Source organism: Centrocercus urophasianus, unplaced genomic scaffold (genome assembly GCF_019232065.1).
Source record: "Centrocercus urophasianus isolate 14NV4802_14NV808 unplaced genomic scaffold, USGS_Curo_1.0 seq_11, whole genome shotgun sequence".
In the NCBI taxonomy this organism is placed as follows: domain Eukaryota; kingdom Metazoa; phylum Chordata; class Aves; order Galliformes; family Phasianidae; genus Centrocercus; species Centrocercus urophasianus.
In genome coordinates this window covers 57370969-57384826 of record NW_024884253.1, presented here as the reverse complement: position 1 = coordinate 57384826, position 13858 = coordinate 57370969, and positions in this window count along the sequence as shown.

Here is a 13858-nt window from a genome sequence, read left to right as displayed (position 1 = left end):
ATTTACTGACAGCATTTTTTGTTTTGTGATTTCCTATATTACCTAGATCCATTTCTGCAGGAATGTCTTAACTAGTTATTCCCCCTCCATGTTTGTGTACTTCCTCTTTCCTAAGTATAATTACTTGCAATTGTTTTTACTGTACTGTACACGGTATTCATTTTTTAAATATATATTCTTCGTTTTTTTCTAAGATATTTGCATTCTAAGCTTGTCTTTGTGCACTTTTTGTAATTGTTTCCAGCTATGTTCTTGTTTATTTTGTAGGTTCTCCAAACCACCTTTCAGGTCTGCCACAATAATACTGAATATGGAAAGGTCCAAGACATGTTACGCGTTACTGCAGATCTCTTCTCTGGGCATCTTGTCATTCTGCCTACAAAGTTATCATTAACTACTAAGATAGTGCATTTCCTTCTCTTTCATTTTATGTGATTTTGCTTCTGAAAATAGAAGCAAAACTAAGTCAGTGGTTTCCCTTGACCTACTTCTCCCTTCCATGAATTAAAACATGAGTTTTTCAGATCTTCTGGCACCTCCCTCTCTTTTGCAAGTTCTCAGCAATAATTACAGATCTACTTGTGACAAATGTCCGCCCCAGAGTATTTCTACATGAATCTTTTTTTGGCACAGCTCATCTGAAAACAACCAAATATATACTGTAATCTGCTCTACTAACCTGTTTTATTCTTTGGCTCTGGTATGTGAGTCATTGACTTGCAATTGGCCTTTTAAGTGGGGAGTGAAGAAAAAATATCAAATTCAATGTGTTGATGTTCTCAGTTTCATTCATCAATAACATTAATTGTCTTGCAACAATCGGACCAAAGCTTTTTTGAGCATTGCCTTAGCACTGATGCAATTACAGAAAGTATAACAAGACATTACTCATATCCCTCACTGGGTTTTTCTAATTTTATCTGTATGTGCTTAAACTGTTTTTTTTATGCTTGCTCTAACTAACCCAACCTGATTTCTACCTTCCGTATGCCTTTTTCTCAATTAAAATATGAATTTCTCCAACCTCTGTTCTGAACAAGATGGAGCATAATGTCACCATCCTGGCCACCCATATTGGAAGTTAGGGACGACATTTTTTTTCTTCCTTTCATTTTGTTGATCAATGTAGCTATTTTTATAATTTATCTACCCAGAAACCAGGATTAGTGTTTTACACTCTCACTGGAAAAATAACCGGTGGCTCAGAATTTGCTGTGAAACCAATCACAAAGAAGGGAAGTGCAGTTGCCCTGGGGACAGTGCTGTCAATCTTATCTCCATGGTGCCGTCTTCTGAAGTCTCATTGGTGCTGCCGATGGTGCTGCTTGACAGCCTGCTCTCAAAGCAAATATCCCTGCATGGAAGCAGTAGCTAATATAGTTGGACTGGCCCTGTGAGAATGCGTCTGCCTGAGACTGGAGAAATGTGACTGTGCTGATCAAAAATGGAAGCTTCAGGATCATGTCCTGGCATTAATCTTATTTTCTATATCGTTTCTTTCTAACTTCCAGTCTAGGGAACGTGAAGACTCACATAATCCACAAATGCTGGTAGTCAGGTTTATGTCATACTGAATGGTCAGTAAGGAATGAACTGCAGGAAAAGCGAAATTTTAAAAATATTTTGTTCCACTGGAAAAAAGCTTGAAAACGTTAGCACTTATGTAACTGTTCATATCAGTTTAGGTTTAACTTACAATATGGTGACAGCAGATCTAACTGCTGTGTACACTTATCTAACAGATATATTTGCAGTGGAGACAATTGATGAAGAATATATTGAAGTCTTTCCAATGACTTACCACAGCTCCTGAACGGCCCGTACAGAGATGAGAGCAACCATGAGGCAGACTCTCATCAGCATGAAATGTATGTCTTGTACTTTTGACTCCAGTCCTCATTTTTCTCTCTAAATCCCCCTGTTCCTCATTTAACCTCATATATAAGAGGAGAATGTAGACCGGTGTTGAGCATTACTTGCTGTCTCAAATCCTTCTTTCAAAATTTGAGTCCTTTAATGGCAATTACCACGAATGCCTACTGGTGCAGGCTGCATAAGTGGAGAAGGATCTATTAGTTTTTCTTATACACTGACGTGATCCTGTATGTACCTGGGAAAAGAGAACTCAAAATGGATTCATGTCCATGTCCTACTGTTGACTCAAATCAAAGTATTTTGGGGAAAGTGCATAAAGAAAATGTAACCCATCTCTATCTATCCCAACTTCAGGTTGTGCCAGGGAGTTGAAAAATACATTTGAGAAGAAAAAGCATCAGTTTTGTGTATAAGATGACATGGGGAAAAAAAATCTGACAAGAAGTTCTTCTTCATAACACAGTGGCTCTCTTAACTTTTCCAAAATGATGTGAAGTCCCCATCCCAAACTGAAATTGTTGAAGAACACTTACAGACATTGTTTTTAGATATAATTTTCCTCTGGTTTTCCTTCTGCAAGGGTTAGTTGCAAACATTTTTTTTTTTCGCTAATGTGAAGTTGACACCTGATACTCAAAATGTGAACTGTTTTTGTGGTTCTGATGTTTCAAGTAATTGTGTATTGTTGCCTGTTCTATGGTCAAAATGCTTGCAAGACAGAAGGCTTGAAGAAACCAGGGGGCTTGGGTTCTCCATCCAAGAAAATATTGCTGTAGGGAACCTAGCAGTAAGCAGCCTTGGCAAATTCTAGAAAGCTAAAACTATTCAAGAGACTTTTCTTTTTGTTTGTTTGTCTGGTATAAAATGATGTTCTGAGTGGAGATATCCAGAACACTGCCTAGTTACATTAACATGAGGCAAAAATTCATCACATTATTTTAGAAAAGCTGAATCTGCAGCAAAGGTAGTCCTTAGTAAATGAAGTAGCTGAAACTATATTGCTTTTGTGGCTACTGCTGTGTTCTATCTTCAACCCCTCAGTTTGCAATTCTGTGAATACTGCCTCATGTTATTACAGAGTGTATGTGCAGGAGGTTCTAAGTGAAATGGAATTCATTTTTTGCTTTCTCTAGGAAAGCTGCATACATGACCACTGCATGGAAAAACATTACAACGCAGGCCTACTTACCTACGGTTTCTCTGCTGTTTTGAAAGACCATCTGTGTTTGTAAAGAAAGAGAAAATGGGTCAGTATGAAGCTAGCTAAAGGTGATTTTGCACATCCCCAAAATGTACCTTCTGCTACGACGTTTTATTTTTTCCTTGGGTGAGGGCCAAAGAATTTGACCAAAATACTCCTGCAGACTTCTCTAAAAGATAATTTAAAAAAAAAGTAAAAAAATCAACCCACAAGTGTGGATGTATCTGTTCAAAAACTTGCTGAGTTTTCCAGGTCACAGAAGACCATTTCCTGCCAGTACAAGAAGAAAACTAAACCGCCGATTTGTTTACGGGCATGTGAAAATCCTGTGGCTTTAAAGTGCTTTGTGCGTGGGGAGAGGGGAGGGCAGGGATATGGATGGGGAGTTTTGTTTTAAAATAACATTAAAATCATATTCTTTATGTGTTTGTTTTGCCTGCAAGGTGACAAATGATCGTGCTTAGTAAATCAAAGGTTTTGGCATAAAATCTTTCTTTAACAAGCCATATTTGTTCAAAGTAACAAAGCCTGGATTGAATATAAGAGGGTGTCAGTTCAGGAAGTAAATACCTATCTGTTGTATAATCAGGTCTATTCTGTATTTACTGAGTCCTGACTGGCTCTTCTACTTCCCTAAGCAAGGAAAACATCAAATCTTGAGCTTCATTTTCTTCCACGTGCAGATCAACGGACCATTGTCTCCTTTGCAGTTAATGGAAGCTTGGAAGGAGAGACGGCTGCAATTCTGTGCTGCCCGATTGCAGGAAGTGAGCATACAGCTACACCTGTGTAGATACACTCATCTTCCCATTATCTTATATTGCAGCCTGGTTTAATTGTGTGTGAACACCACATTTGGGAAAGATGAAATCTGCTTGATAATATGCCTGCATAAACACCAAAAATATACTAAATGTACCCATCTCTATGAACAACCAAGTAAAATGTATTGTGCTGAGTAAGACACTGGTATAGCAATTGTAATATGAAATGTGGATGAGTTTGTGAGGTTTTGTACATGTGTTTAAAAGAAAGAAAAGAACCAGGATACAGGAATCATTAATAGAAGTTAATCCAGAAATGCTGGTACATGGCATTCCAAGTAGAAAGAAAGTACCGATACAGCTTGTGCAGTCTGTATGCAAATTGATCTTGCACAGGGAGAGAGATTGTTCTTGACAGCTTGACTCTAGCAATGCTTCAAGGCACCTAGAATGGTCCTACTTTCTGTTTTCTCCAGTTCCTTATATTCCTTGAGGTGCTGATAATGAAAGACTCCTGACCAGACTAAATGTAGTTCATGTTGACAAAGACTGTAAACACACATGGTAGCTTTCATGTCTCTGTGAAATCTTTTGACTTTTTCATGCCTTGTCCATAGGACAAGCTGTGAAATGACAGATAATTTCTGTCACCTGTGTTGAGATTTCAGTAGGACTACGAAATAGTTGCAAGTCTCTAGAAGGGCATCCAGAAAACAGTGTTTGAATGGTCTCTGGACTCCCTTTAAGCTTCAAAGGAACTGCATCACTTTCTCCATAACCTCAGTAATTGCTGTTTAAAAAAAAAAAAAAAGCAAAAAAAAAAACCCCAAAAAACAAAAAAAAAGCAACAAAAAAACCCAGATTTTTAAAAAGAAATCATGCAATCTAGAAACATACTTTCCATCTGTGTATTGCGGCTGAAATCCAAAGCAGGCCAGCTGGTCATAGCACAGCTCACACATTCACAGAGTCTGTCCTCTGAATAAGCCATTTCAGCACAAATAGTGGAAAGCACAAAGAAGAGTCTGAGCTTCTCCGATTTTTTCCCCACATTTGACACTTAAAGGACTGGCAGGTACTAAAAGATTCTCTCTGATCTTAAATTTGATATTGTCATTGCATTTTATTTGCTGCTCAAATATGTCTTACTAAAACTGTGTGATCCAGGATGTGAAGTGGAATGTTTGTTGTGGCAAATGCCTCTCTTCATTGGAGCCGTTTGGTCTGGCAGTGTTCCCAGTTTGCTGTAGATTTAGCAAGTAAGTTGTGCACAGTCGCTGGATTTTTGTTCTCCCTTTTTGTGGCAGTCTCCCTATATCCTGAAAGCACCTGGAGTTTTACAGTAGCGTCTTTCAAAATCTCCATTTTAAACTTGAACATAGGGACTGATCACAGCAGACTAGAAATTTCTCTTTATGAAATTAGAAGTCCCTCCTCCCGTCTTCCATATGACAAATTTTGCTTTGGGTGCAGATGCTGTGGGCAGAGGCCACAGCCTTCCCTTCTGCCTGTCCTGGCTCTGTGGGCAGTTTGGAGGTTGTGACTGCCACTCTGTAGCTGAAAGGCCAAATCCTTTTAAGTAAAAGATAGAGGTGATGTGTCAGCTAGTGGTGAGGGAGGTGAAAGTTAAAAAACCGTAACAGTACACAGGGATCGTGACTGATAAGAGGAAAGTTAGTCACTGTAGTCTTTTGAGGTGATCTAACCCAGTTTTGAACAGTGTATGAGCAGCCAATGACCAAGCTCTATCTGAAACTTAACCTGAAGAGGAAGTATGAGTGTGCCTGAGGAGACTCATGCAGATAGAAAAGACACGTGGGCTTTCAGCAGCACTTGGCGAGGTTGGGGTTACCAACCTGTATGAAACTCAAAGGCGATTCTGGCACTGTTTAAACTCTTCCTGTCTTCTTCATCTGTTCTCTGGGGAGTCTGAGTTACTCCATTTCACTAGGGTCAAATATTCACGTGATTCCCCCTTTGCTGAAGTAAGTATCAGATGTGCACAAGAGGACTTTGTTGTGGTATGGCCTATACATCACTTTGGAAATCAACATCCACATTGAGAATTTCATTCCCAGCAGAGCTTCCAGGTTAGTTTCCTTTGGAAGAAACCTACTTCTCAGGGTCTGAGGACCAAGCGAGCACATGAGAACAGTCATAGGATATGCTCAAAGCCCCACTCTGCTCTGAACTGAACCACCTTTGTGGGCAAAGTTTCAATTTCTGAAGAATGCAGATGTATCATTAAAAAAGGCGAAGGAAAAAGAAAAAAGAAAGATGGCATAGAGCTAAGCAGACAAAACTCACAATTTTATTTTTGTCTTCTTACTATGCATCTTCAAAAGTAGTCTGCCTGTGTTCTTTACAACCACCCATTGCTTCGTTATGCTGCAGTTGTTTACAGAGCTCTATGAATGGGTGATGAAGAAAGACAGGTACTCTGAATAGCTATCAAATTAAAGTAATTAAAACCAGAACCTGCTGGACATAGGATTCTGCAGGTCAGGAAAGAGGTACAGCTGGAAGGAGCACTAAAACCTTACCTGATCATCCAGGAAGAAAAGTGATCTAGATAAAAAAAAATAGCTCTTTATTTCTCAGATTTTTCACAGTCAGTGAAAATTTCCCCTTGTAGCAGTTGTACCAAAATTGTCCCTACTGTGTCATATCATAGTTTTTCTAAACGGCTGCAGATGATAGCTTGGAAAGACTTGGTCTTTAATGAGACCCATATGTCCTACTGGAAGGCTGAAAGATGCCTTCTCCTTCTTTGTGATGTGCTGGTGCCCCATCTCTGAAGGCTTTGAAGGCCAGGCTGGATGGGGTCTTAGGCAGAATATCTAGTGGTTGGTAACCCTGCCCAAAGTATAGGGGGTTGGAACCGAATGACTTTTTAGGTCCCTTCCAACCTAAGTCATCCTGTGATTCTTCGGTGAAAATGATCACAGTTGTTCAGCCTGGTGAGCTACACCTGTCCATTGCAATTGAGATAAGATCTGAACTTCCACCATCTCCGAATGCAGATGAAGTAGAGGTCACTGTTCCTTCCTCTTCCTAAGCTGTCTCTGTGGCTTGGCTCACTCTGTGCTCATTCACCTGTTACCTTCATGGTAAGATACACGCTACGGCATGTCCTGGGTTAGCACCAGAATGAATAGCTCTCTGAAATGGTCTCTTCACGTGGACTGTTCAAGCATAGCCATCAGTCTTTTTGTATTTACTTGGACAGTATTATATACAATGTATTTCACTTCCTATCCCAGAAATTGTTTGTTCAAATCTGATTGTGTGTTAGTGGCTCAAGTACAAACAATTGCTGCCATTCAAGCAGGATTAGGTGTGCTTTATACCCTTCCAGGTTTGTTAGCTTGTGGTGTGGCTACGTTCTTAAAGATGCCTGACTGTAGAGTTCTGCGCTTAATTCTTTACCTACTCGTATACTCAGCTTTACTCAGTTAAGTAATGCTGCTGAAGTATGTCTCCGTATCAACTTGCTGTAATGAAAATGTAAGATAACCAGGGCAAACCCCAACTCTAACTACGTGTACAATCCAATGTGCCCTCAAGTAATTGGGCCCGGAGGATAGAAAGCAAAACATTGCAAATGGTACTGGTTTGCAGTAATTCTTAATCCTTTAAGCATATAAATCCACCAGACAGCTTAGAAGTGCAATTTCTGCCACCAGCTATGTTGAAAATGCACCCGCATACTTAGTACTAAACTATGGCATCAAGCAACAAGCTCTGCTTCGGGGATAGTATAGAGCCCCTATCATTCCCATGCCTGTTCTGGGAGTTGTCATGTCTCAGGGAGTCATAGTGCCTCCAGAGCTTCTCTTGCATCACTATTAATTAGGGTGCAGTTTGCACTCCTTTCTGCATCTTGTCAGCTTCACTAGCTTGTGTGTGGGATGAGATAATCTCGTCCCCTTAGTGCATGCCATGAGAGCTGCTGCGGTGGGTCAGACTGGGGGTCCAGCCAGCCTGACACGCGTTTTCTGACAGTGGCCCGCAGCAGATGTTTAGAGAAGGAGAAGCAGAAGTGGGCAATTACAGAGAGAGACTTTTCAGTGATTTGCCAGGGAAACCAGGGATGTGTGGGATTCTTGATCCAGTTATCATGCCTGCATGTTAGTGCATGATAGGTAGATAGACTGCCAGTGAGCTTGTTTTAATCCCTCTTTTAATTAGTTTTACTCCTTTCCAATATCTGGTAGCAATAAATTCCACAACAGTTCAGCAGTATGCAAAAAGATGATTCTGCTAACCCTAAACCCGTCAGCTGCTCAGGATATTTCCTTCTCTGGTCCCACTCCTGGACTCAGCTCCAGTGGGCTGCATCATCTGTAGCTGCTGTCCTTTCCTATCCATTGCTTGCACAAGGGGAAAAGGATATTTTGTGCCCAGATTTTGCACAAATGCATAAAGAAAGAAAGGGTAGAGTCTGGCTTCTGCCCTCAAGAATTAGCCTGTATTAATGAGCAGAGATGGTTCAGCTGTGTGGCTTCTTACAACAGACAGCAGCAAGGACCAGGGCAGAGTTCTCTGTCTGTACCAAGAATAGCAAACACCTTTCAGTGAAAGCAGAGCATGCTTCTAACAGCATTTAACAAACGAACAAACAAACAAAAAAAACCAACATGGACTGGATGTTCTTCCTTCAAATTAATTGAAACATCTGTGCAAAACTGTTTTTGTTCAAAAAGAAATGACATTTCTATTTCAAAGCTTTTGAATTGTAGTTAGTTTTGTTTCTTTAGAGGAATGTTTTCTTTCATTTCATGTCAAAATTAATTTTACTGAAGTTGAATTTTAAAGAAAACAAAGGAAATTAAGAAAAATGCAGTGACAGCAAGAAAGCCTGCCTTCCCTTCCATTGTGAGCTGCTTCTGATAAGAGTGCTTCCCATCCCAACTGCAAGGCCCCTCTGCCATCTCCTACACAAAGGATTAGACCTAGTATAGAAAAGCACTAGTGACTTTGTCTCTAAAAAGGAAAGCCTTGGCTGTGGGCACAATATGAGCTCAGTGCTAAGCAGCCTATACCTTGTGACTGATAATTATGATCAAAGTTACACATTACTGTATGCCTGTATTTTAAATGAAATTTGAGGTAGCTAATTGCAAGGGAACCAGAGGAGGATATTTACAGTGCTGCATCTTATTTTCTCCTCCGTTCTGTCGCAGTTTTCCACAAAGGAATGAAAATTTTTAAGCTATCAGCTCAAACTGTTGTTGACTGAATGACAAGCTTAACTTAATATATTAAGTTAAAGAAAAATGAAATAAAATAATTATTTATCTTATTCTTAGAGGAGGCCAAAGTGTGAGCTGATGCTGAAAAAGTGACTGAACAATAATCCCTTTTCCTCCTCAGTATGAAGAAGTACAAAATAAAAATGAATGGCGTGAGTGGCCTTACGTGACATTTCTCTCCATGGTTTATTTATTAAGTTCCAGGAAATGTACAGTGAGGTGAAACAGATATTAGTACTGATAGCTGAGTAAAGAAGACTTTGTGGGGCAGGAAATAGATTGTGAGAAAAAAAGGACTGACTATTCTTCATAACTGTCTTTCTAGCAAGTGATCAGTATTTATTTTAGGAAATGTCTGAAATACATGTAATCATATATGTACCAATAAACTGCAGGGAAGTGTTCTTCTGAAAGCCAGCGTGATTGCCAAAAGACTACTGCTACGTAAATGAAAAATCTGCTAATTGTTTAGTGTTGCCAAATGTTTAACTGGCCTCTGAAACTTGGCATACACAATGAAAATGAGTTACCAAATGGATAAAACAATAGCAGTTATCCAAGATGAGTGATCTTGTTCTTCTTGAATTGTGTGCTGAGATCATAGAATCATAGATTCACAGAATGGTTTGGCTTGGCCCTCAAAGCCCACCCATCCCCACCCCATGCCGTGGGCAGGGCTGCCCCCCACCAGCTCAGCTGCCCAGGGCCCCATCCAACCTGGCCTTGAGCGCCTCCAGGGATGGGGCCCCACTGCTTCTCCGGGCAGCTGTGCCAGCACCTCACCACCCTCTGAGTAATTAATTTCTTCCTGACATCTAGTGACTTTTAGTTTAAATCTATTGCCTCTTGTCTTATTTCTATGAGACCATGTAAAATGTTGGTCCCCCTTCTGCTTTTAAGTTCCCTTCAAGTTCTGGGAGGCTGTCATGTCATCTCCCTGGAGCCTTCTCTTTTCCAAACAAAACAAGCCCAACACTCTCAGACTTTCTTCAAAGGAGGGATGGCCTTTGTCTCATAGGAGATGAGCTGGGCAAGATTTGCAGAGCCCAGCAAACAAAGATATCTCTGTGAGGTACAAAGAGCCATGTAGCAACAGCAGGGGCAGTTGGGCATCTGGTCTTGGTGAGGGAACATACAGCAGAAAGTAGAGCATCAGTAACAGTGCCATGTTTTCCTAAGGAGAAGCCTCTGCATGCTGATCTCCATCTCTCAGCCTGGGAGTAGGTGAGGCTGGCAGAAATGTCTGGAGATATGGGTGTCCATCACAATGTCTTGGGCTTTGAAGATACCAGTCTGTGATGCCTTCTGAAAGATGGCAGATTCTGAGCACAGATGTTTGGATTATATGTCTGGAGTTAGATAGGATAGTTCTGGGTCAAAGACACGATGATAGGTCTATACATTGATTCTCTTATTATGGTTAATTTCACTTGACCTTAGATGACTACAGTGAGATTCCCTTTGGGCTCTGCCGTGTTTTAGCTCAACATTCATTTCATTCTAAAGAAATAATGCAGTAAGAATGACAGTTTCTTTCTACTGGCTGTGAAAATAACCTAGATGACTGTTTCAGATGTACTTCCCTGCACTGTAAGAATATCTACAACCCAGGTGAGATCAGGGGCCCACAGTCTCTGTGGATCATAACTGTTATGAACTTCCACATGTACAAATACTGTTCTGGTCACGTGTCAAATATTTGGCATGATGTGGCTTTGAGGGGAAAGGTATTCATGTCTAATTTCTTTGATCTGGTTGCAGGAATCTCAGCGCAGGAACCAAGCCTGGTAGCAGCAAAAGGAATGTTAGGCTTACAGCACTGCTTCCATCTGGCCAGATGTGATCTTCCAGAAGTCACCCTTCTTTATACCTACATGTTATATAGATATTACATTTGTCATCATACATATATTACCTATAGCATGTACTCCTACATGCATTATAAGTATTATAGGTAATAGAAGAGGTATTATAATATAGGTATCATATGTAATGTAAAATGTATATTCTACTTCATGCAGGATAATATGTGTATTTGCATATATGTATGGGAATGCATACAACACGTATGTTACATTGCCAATGAAATTACTGTAACTCCCCTTCCACAGAAATGGAACAGAAACAGATATAACTGTAATCAACTCCAAAATACAAGTCCCTATGTTATCCACTGTGTTTTCAGTGCCAGACTGTCTTGTGATATACTGAGCAGTCACTGTCACGATATTTTTCTGATGTGTGTCCATTTGAGTGGGCCACTGAGGATACAATTTCCAATTTACTACTCCAATTTGTAGTTAAAATCAAGTTATACATTCCTCCTTTATCTTTGGTGCATCATTTTGTACAACTTTCTGCGGGATAAGGTAACCATCTTGAGCTGTTTACTTACTTTCAAGAAGAAAAATAAACTATTGTTTCCCAGGGAAAAAGAAAGTGCATTGTCATATCTGCAACATGAATGAAATCATCTAATCATGCGACCAGTAAGCTACTCTCTTACTTTTCCTGTCATGGATTTTAATGTGATTAAAACTAGATACCATGTATCTGGTGATATATGTTTGCATGGGACGTGCAGACTTGTGTTTCAGTTGTGCCTTACCTCTGAGATTAAGATGCTGTTTGTTGCTGATCTCAAGCAGCCACTTCCTCAGTAACACTGGAATTCCAAGTGGATGATTTTAAATGTGATTTGTCTGCTCACAGTGTGTGTACAAAACCCTCCCCAAGGTCTTTCCATTGCCCCGTGGTTATGCCCCTGAATATATATCATGCACCACTAGTAATTCAAATATACCCAAAAGGACTCAGAGACCAAGAAGGGAGTTGTGATTGAACTAATTCCTCAGGGGAATGTTTGTTGCTAAGAAGTGGCTGAATACCATAGAGATTAATAATCCCAGTACAACATATTTTTCCAAGCTCTTTCATTCCGCTCATTTATTTGGAACATATGCCAGCAAGTATTAATGTTTAAAATAGCCTCCACCCACATCCCTGCACAATGTTCTAGTCAGAAGGGCCGAAGGTTACTGTGAGTGTAGTCTTCTGACTGTGCAGCTAGATACATACATATCACTGGCCTTCTTCCCTTCTTTCTTTCCCCAGATGCCCTCTCTATCAAGATTGTGAGCTCCTTCCCAGAAGCAAAGATGCACCTTACAACACCTAAGCTTTTTTTTCTAGACTCCTTTTATAGTTTGGGAACATGGAAGAAAAAGGGGTTTCTCTGATATAATTTCCTGGGTTACTTGACATAGCTGCATTAGGGTGAGATAAATCAGTCCCCTCTAGAAATGCCTCTTTTGCCTTTAAGTGTAGATGGCTGACACAGGAATGTATGGTGACTCCTGACACGCTGTTGAGATGGCTTGTGGCTGCCTGCTTTGGGGCAATTTTTCTGCAACACTTCTGTATAAATGAGAAGTACAGAACAGGGGATGGTGTCCCATGTTTTGAGTGCTCCCACTGACATCTGTAGCTAGAGGTGCTGTGTGCCAAGGGGTAAGCCAGAAATGAGCGGTGTGTCCCATCTCTGGTGGGTCTTGCTTCTTGGTTACAACAAACCTGTGCGTTATACAGTCATAAAGTCACAGAATCATAAGGTCCAACCATCCACCTGCAGTCTTGGGGCAGAGTGGCTGGAAAGCTGCATGGAGGAAAAGAATTGGGAGATGTCAGTGGACAGCTAGCAAAACACACAGCCAGCAGTGTGTCCAGGTGTCCAAGAAGGCCAATGGCATCCTGGCTTGTATCAGGAATAGTGCAGCCAGCAGGAGCAGGGAGGTGATCGTCCCTTTGTACTCAGCACTGATGAGGCTGCTCCTCAAGTACTGCTTCCAGTTTGGGGCTCCTCACTACAAGATACTGAGGCGCTGGAGTGTGTCCAGGGAAGGACAACAAAGCTGAGAAGGGTCTGAAGCACTAGTCTTACAGGGATCAGCTGAGGTAGCTGAGATTGTTCATTCTGGAGAAGAGGAGGCTCAGGAGTGACTTTAGGACTCTCTCCAACAACCTGAAAGGAGGTTGTGACGAAGGTGGGGGTTGGCCTCTTCTTCCATGTAACAGCAATATGGTGAGTGGGAATGGTCTTAAGTTGTGCTAGGGTTCAGGTTGGATATTAGGAACAATTTCTTCACGGTCTGCCTAAGGAGGTGGTGGAGTCACTGTCTCTGGAGGTGTACAAGAACTGTGCAGATGTGGTGCACTGAGAGACATGGTCAGTTGGCATGGTGGTATGCTGACAATGCGACTAGGTGATCTTACAAGTCTTTCCAACCTTAACAATTCTATGATTCTACTACTTGTTCTGCACATCTCCCCCTCCTCCCTTCCTTGGATCTGGGAACTATAGTTTTGCTTGCACATTAAAAAAGAAAAAAACACGTTGCAGACTGTACCTATCCTGTAAAAAACATAGCAAGTTTTTTCTGGCCCTGTTCTGCTGTTTGTTTTATCCTTTGAGTACACATAACTCCAGCATGAGCAACTATAGAATTTGGTCCTTTTTGAAAACAAAAGAAAGGAAAAACTGAAATGTTGTTTCACTGGAACATAAAAATTCCAAATGAAATAAGGCACTTTGTTCAACTGTGCAGAGAAAGCAGCTCTTAAAATTACAATGGCAATCCCTGAGTCAGATCCAGTACTTGGGTGATTGTTTTAATTAGGACTGACATATATTTGTTTCTAGATGCTTCAGCAAGTAGGGAAGAAGGGAGATCTTGGCAGAAAGTGTAAGTATCAGGAGGCACCTG